At 36.3% G+C, this 6,932-nt stretch overlaps 1 non-coding gene across 1 annotated transcript; it reads right to left on the bottom strand.

Moving 5' to 3' along the window:
• Window positions 1-6,505: 6,505 nt before the first annotated feature.
• On the bottom strand, window positions 6,506-6,665 carry LOC136321424 (U1 spliceosomal RNA). Its single transcript, XR_010728673.1, has one exon. It is a non-coding gene; the product is annotated as a U1 spliceosomal RNA (small nuclear RNA).
• Between the last annotated feature and the right edge of the window lie 267 nt (window positions 6,666-6,932).

Below are 6,932 nucleotides of genomic sequence, written 5' to 3'. Positions count from 1 at the left end.
CTTAGTTGCTTTTTTTTGACAGAGACAGAGAGAGAATCAGAAAGAAGGAAATATAGGGACAGAAAGACAGGAAAGGAGAGAGATGCGAAGCATTAATTCTTTGTTGCATCTCCTTAGTTGTTCATTGATTGCTATCTCATATGTGCCTTGACCAGGGGGCTACAGCAAAGTGAGTGACCACTTTCTCAAGCCAGAGGCCTTGGGCTGAAGCCAGAAACCTTGGGCATCAAGCCAGAATTTGTTGGGCTCAAGCCAGTGACTGTGGGGTCATGTCTGTGATCCCACGCTCAAACCAGTGACCCTGCACTCAAGCTGGTGAGCCCATACTCAAGCCTGATGAGCATGCGCTCAAGTCAACAACCTCAGGGTTTCAAACCTGGGTCCTCTGTATCTCAGTTTGATGCTCTATCCACTGTGCCACTGCCTAGTCAGGCACTTCGTTGCTTTTTTTTTTTTTTTTTCATTTTTCTGAAGCTGGAAACAGGGAGAGACAGTCAGACAGACTCCCGCATGCGCCCGACCGGGATCCACCCGGCACGCCCACCAGGGGCGACGCTCTGCCCACCAGGGGGCGATGCTCTGCCCATCCTGGGCGTCGCCATGTTGCGACCAGAGCCACTCCAGCGCCTGAGGCAGAGGCCACAGAGCCATCCCCAGCGCCGGGGCCATCCCTGCTCCAATGGAGCCTCGGCTGCGGGAGGGGAAGAGAGAGACAGAGAGGAAAGCGCGGCGGAGGGGTGGAGAAGCAAATGGGCGCTTCTCCTGTGTGCCCTGGCCGGGAATCGAACCCGGGTCCTCCGCATGCTAGGCCGACGCTCTACCGCTGAGCCAACCGGCCAGGGCCCTTCGTTGCTTTTTAAATACAAAATAGCAGCAACCAAACAGCAACAACTAAATTGCCAGTTGATATCCTATACTCCTAACACCAGTACCCAGTATTTCCAAAATACACTTCTTTTGCTATACAAAGAAAATTCTAATTATTGGCCCAAAGAAAAATAATGCCCCTGCTGGTTGGCTCAGTGGTAGAGCATCAGCCTGGCATGTGAAAGTTTCATGTTTGATTACTGGTCAGGGCACACAAGAGAGGTGACGATCTGCTTCTTCCCCCCTCCCCCCCTTCTCTCTTTCTCTCTTCCGCTCCTGCAGCCATGCTTTGCATGGTTAGAGCAAGATGGCCCTGAGTGCTGAGGATGGTTCCCTGGCCTGCCTCAGGTGCTAAAATAGTTTGGTGCTGAGCAACTGAGCAGTGACCCCAGGTGGGCAGAGCAATGCCTGGTAGAGGGCTTGCCTGGTAAATCCTGGTCAAGGCACATGCGAGTGACTCTCTGCCTCCTTTCCTCTCAATAAAAATATGAAAAAAAGAAAGAAAAAATATTTTGTTTCACAAGAATTGCTCTTACGTCTGCATTTCATCTAAATTAAAAAAAAAAAACTAAGTATATGCACCTGTCATATAAAAATTGACTTTTGTTGCTATTGTTGTTTTGTCTAGTTTATAGATTATTTTCTTATTCACTGTTACTCCTCTTCCTTTTTGCCATATGAAGCAGGTAATACGAATTGCAAGTCTAAGTCCTAGAAAAACTTTAACCTCCCAAGCCTATTCAGTCAGTACATGGGAGAGTCAAACTTAAAAATAGCATAGTACTAAAGAAATGTCCTTTTGAATCTTCTATTTTACCCAAATTAGGTTAGAATATAAGAAGGTAAGGTAGTATAGATTAAAACAATAATAATAAAAAAAAAAGGCTGAGGAGGCATAATTATTTGAGTTTTAATTTAGATCTATTCCTTTTAACTGTGTAACCTTGGACAAATTACTAATGCTCAATCTTATTCTATTCTGTTCATTATACTTTGAAAATTTTATTCACAACTTATTTTAAAATCCCTTCCACATGTTTTTGTTATCTGAGGTTTTTTTTTCATTTTCTCTCTTTTTTTTCAAGTTTCAAATTCATTTCATATCTGTGGGTTTCCTGGTTGTGCTTAGTCATTTTATCAGTGAGATCAGTTTTAACAGAAGTTACTCTCTGATGAATAAAAAAATCAATCTCTCCATAAGTCATCACTGCAAATCTGTAGTTAGAAAAAGAAATGATAAACTGATATTGTTTTATTGGTGAAAAATTGAAATCTTTATATTACAGCTTTTACACTTCTTCTAAATATCTTTTTAAACTTTTGCTAGAACAGGCTACAAAGCCTACTCTCTCTTCAATTGGTGACCATCCCTAAGTCTTCTTGACCCTCCCAGAGTTCCATGAGGTACTTTCTTCTTTGCTTGCCACGAAGCAATTTGTAGGAGGGCATTCTAGGTTGTAACTATATTTAAAAAGCTGCAAATACAATAATTTTTAAATGGGGAAGGTTTTAGGTTTGTAAGCTTGTTTATCTTTTTCTCATGCAATTCATTTTTTAAGTAAATAGTAAACTGTATACTTAACTTGAAGTCTGGTTTTATTTTCTATAGCATTATCATGGGATGAATCATATGTCCTAATATATGAGGGTTTAAAGATACAGAAGTTATATATATATATTTTGCTGGACTCGATGGATTCAGAAGTTATGGAGCTCTCTCCCTGCCTCTCCCTCCCTCCCTCTATTCCTCCCTCTCTCATTTTTTGTTTGTTTTGTTTGTGTTTGACTAAGAATTTCTGCACTAGCCAGTGGCAGTCAGGGTCCAAAACATATTCTCAGACCAGTTTGGAATTCCTTTTTTGTTTTTATTTTTGGACTCTTTACTTTGAAACAAAATCCATCTTAACAAAAAAAAAAAAGCCAAAGTAAATCAAAAACACTGTTTTCTTCAACTATTTAAGAAAGTTGCCTTCATGGTGCCATATCATTCTCAGTATGTTCTGTGTATGTTTGCTGTGTACAAGGACATTTTACTACATAATCCCAATATAACCATCAGGGCCAGGAAATTAATAATATTGATACAATGAGGCCAATATAATTTTACAAAATTTTTCAATAATGTCTTTATAAAAATATATCGAAGCCAGATAAATTTGTATGTTTAGTTTTCATGTTCTTGAGTCTTCTTCAGTATGGAATAGTTTCTCAGTTTTCTTTGACTTTCATGATCTTGACCTTTCTTAAGGTTATGTATGGGACATTTGTGGAACGTCCCTGTTCTTGGGCCTATCAAATTATTTCCTATGAGGAAATGATGTTATGCCTCCTTGGCAAGAACATTACAAAATGATGCCACATTCTTTTTATTACATCTTATGAGGTGACATGGTATTTCAGATTTGTTTGTATTTTTTTATTTGTGTTGTTGATTTTGACGATTTGATTGGGATAATACATTCACATAGTTCAAATTTAAAAAATATATAAGGTTTCCCTTGAGATGGTTAACTCATATCTGGCACAGGAAGAAATCTATTCAGAAAATATTCTTTGCTTACTCAACAGGCTTTGTTTCTAATCCTCTATTTCTCCACTTGCAATAACCCCAGATTCTTCTATTAAATCCAGAGTAAGATTTGTGATTGATCTAACCCCAGGGGTAGTCAATCTTTTTATTCCTACCACCCACTTTTGTATCTCCGTTGGTAGTAAAATTTTCTAACCACCCACCAGTTCCACAGTAATGGTGGTTTATAAAGTAGGGAAGTAATTTTACTTTATAAAATTTATAAAGCAGAGTTACAGCAAGTTAAAGCATATAATAATAATTACTTACTAAGTACATTATGTCGAATTTTCGCTGTTAAGCAGAATAAATCTTTAAAAAACAACTTACTATAGTAAATCTATCTTTTAATTTATACTTTGGTTGCTCTGCTACTGCCCACCATGAAAGCTGGAGCGCCCCCTAGTGGGTGGTAGGAATCAGGCTGACTACCACTGATCTAACCCAATGGTTTTCAACCACCCATCAGCAGACCAGCCTACCAGAAATTTCATGCTCAGTCAACTCTGTTTATGCTCAGGGTGATTTCCCTAGGGGGTCCCTAAAATAATTTTTCTATGTTCACTAGTCCCCAGATATAAAAATGTTAAAACCACTGATTGAAACCACTTATGGCAGGGGTTGGGAACCTTTTTGGATGAGAGAGCTATGAACGCCACATATTTTAAAATGTAATTCTGTGAGAGCCATACAATGACCTGTGTATGTTATGCATTATCCTATAAAAATTTGGTGTTGTCCCAGATGACAGCTGTGATTGGCTCCAGCCACCCACAACCATGAACATGAGCAGTAGGAAACGAATGGATTGTAATCCAAGAGAATGTTTTATATTTTTAACATTATTTTTTTTATTAAAAATTTGTCTGTGAGCCTGATGTAATCATCAAAAGAGCCACATCTGGCTCACAAGCCATAGGTTCCTGACCCCTGTCTTATAGTAATACATCTATCTAGACATGAACATATACCTTGATTCTAGCCAATGAGAAGAAAATTGTTCTGGCAAGTAGCTTGGAAAATTTCTTACTTCCCTGATAAAAGTACAGAAGTACAGCACTCTAATTTTCCTATTCTCTCTTGTTTCTTCCTGCCTGGACTGCCTTTATGATGGTGGGAGGCGAAATATCTATCTTGAAATTTTGCCCAAGGAAGCAAGGATTTTGGAGCAGAAAGAAAGAGCTTAAGACTTTTCTGAAATCATTAAGCCATCGAAACTCCCCATAGTAGTTCTAAACTGTTTTTTTTTATATAACATTCTCTAAAACCATCCACAATTATTTAAAATTTGAAATTAACTAGTCACTTAAATTGAATCTTTAAAGTACTTGACACATGCTAATCAATATATTTTACTATTTTGTTATTGTTCTAGTCCATGAGTTATCATTAACAGAATAAATTACTTAAAAGATTAATGTTATAGAACCACCAGAGATAAAATGAAATGCTTGAAAATATAATAATAGTATTCAAGGATCCCACAATTTAATGAATATTAATTATATCATTAAAACAAATTATAAATTCTTAGCTTCTGTCCCCCATACTTTAATTTGAGGTCAGCATTTCTATTGGTGTTACCTGTTTCTGATGCATAGGTCCCCAACCATCACATTTTGCCTAAAACCTATTGTCATTGAACCATGACATTCTGTTCAACTATACATACAATAAGGTAAAAACTGTTCCTTAATTTTAACCCTTTCTAATTTTGCCTTAGAGTGTACTATTGATTTTAATATGCAAGTATTATTTGTTTTAACTTTTCAAAATTTTAGACATGCATTGAACACATCAAAGAAATTAATGGTACTCCTAAAGACCCCATACTGGAGATTTTTCAGAATCTATTTAATAATCTTGATTTCTAACAATATAGATTAATTTTTATTATTTTTTGGAGGATTTAAGTAAAATTATAGAATTTTTAATTGTTTATATATATTAATATACCAGAATATAATCACTACTATAAGTCTATAAAATTATAGTTCAATTTGGTTGAATGCAAATTTATATTTTTCATAATTTTCAAGATTTTATAAGAGTAAAGATTAGCCTGACCAAACAGTAGCACAGTAGATAGAGCATCAGACTGAGACGTGGAGGACCCAGGTTTGAAACCTGAGGTTCCCGGTGTGAGCTTGGGCTCCTATGGCTTGAGTGAAGGCTCACCAGCTTGAGCAGGGGTCACTGGTTTAAATTCAAGGTTGTTGGCTTTAGCAAGGGGTCACTTGCTCTGCTGTATTTACCCAGTCAAGGAACATATGAGAAAGCAGTCATTGAACAACTAAGGTGCTTCAGTAAAAAAATTGATGCTTCTCATCTCTCTCCCTTCCTGTCTGTCCCTAGCTATCCCTCTCTCTGACTCTCTCTCTCTGTCTCTGTCAAAAGAAAAAAGACTAAGGATTATTATTTTGGTCAGGAAAAATTTTAAAAAGTTTGAGAATTTAAGATTAATTCATCTATGAGTGACAAATCTAAATATAACTGGAGAATAAAATATAGCTTTGTATCAGATTCTATATGGATCGATCATAGAAAATACAGCATAAAACAGCTGCTTTTTAAAAATTTCATAAACTAAAAATATTAGATCAACTTAATTATGTAAATTCTATATTTTTAAAATATATATTTTAGAGTTAGTAGTTTCAGAAACAAAGATATTCTTTTATGTAATGAACTTAAATATTAAAGGTTTAGTCCTTTTATTTTTTACTGATTTGAGGAATGTTGAATTTATATCCCACTGATTTATTTCTATAAGCATATAACTTTTTATTTAAGGTATATAAAAATTAATGTAAAATATTCCATATAAACAAAAAAAGACTTACAATGCAATATACAAATGATGTATTGTAGAATTGTGCACCTGAAACCTATGTGATTTTATTGTCTACTGTCACCCCAATAAAGTAAAAAAGTTTAAAAAAGAAACAGACTGCTTGTAGTTCAGTCACATGTCAAAATAGAAACAGAAACACAGAAAGTCAACATTCCAGCTATCACAGAGACCTGGTCTCCTAAGTGGGCACAAAGTGTTTATATATAAATGCATACATGAAGAGCACAAACATAGTCCCCCACTACCACAAATTATGCAGTTTAGTTTCCCATACTAGGGCAAACTACAGGCGTCAGCACATCTGAGTGCAATGGTTAAGCCTGACCCTGAGAATTCACCTTCGTCATCATGGCATCTGCCCAGCCAGCTAAATATACAAAATGTTTTCTTAGTTTCTGTTTATAAACAGACAAAGAAAATCAAACAGATAAGACTGAAAAGTAAAGCTGTCATTTTTTACTTGGAAAAGTGTAGATCATAATCAGTTACCTGAAAGAGATATTCAAATTATCAGCCTGAATTCCAAGTTTTGAATTATGCCACTATTGGGAAATGAGTTTGTGGCTTGAGTGAATAGCAAACAATAAAACAGAAAACCAGTCTGAGTAGACAGGAAGGGGAAAAACAAAGAGTTAAGAACAT

This window comes from Saccopteryx bilineata, chromosome 1, assembly GCF_036850765.1.
Source record: "Saccopteryx bilineata isolate mSacBil1 chromosome 1, mSacBil1_pri_phased_curated, whole genome shotgun sequence".
Classification (NCBI taxonomy): Eukaryota; Metazoa; Chordata; class Mammalia; order Chiroptera; family Emballonuridae; genus Saccopteryx; species Saccopteryx bilineata.
This window is presented reverse-complemented; position numbering and strand designations above follow the sequence as displayed.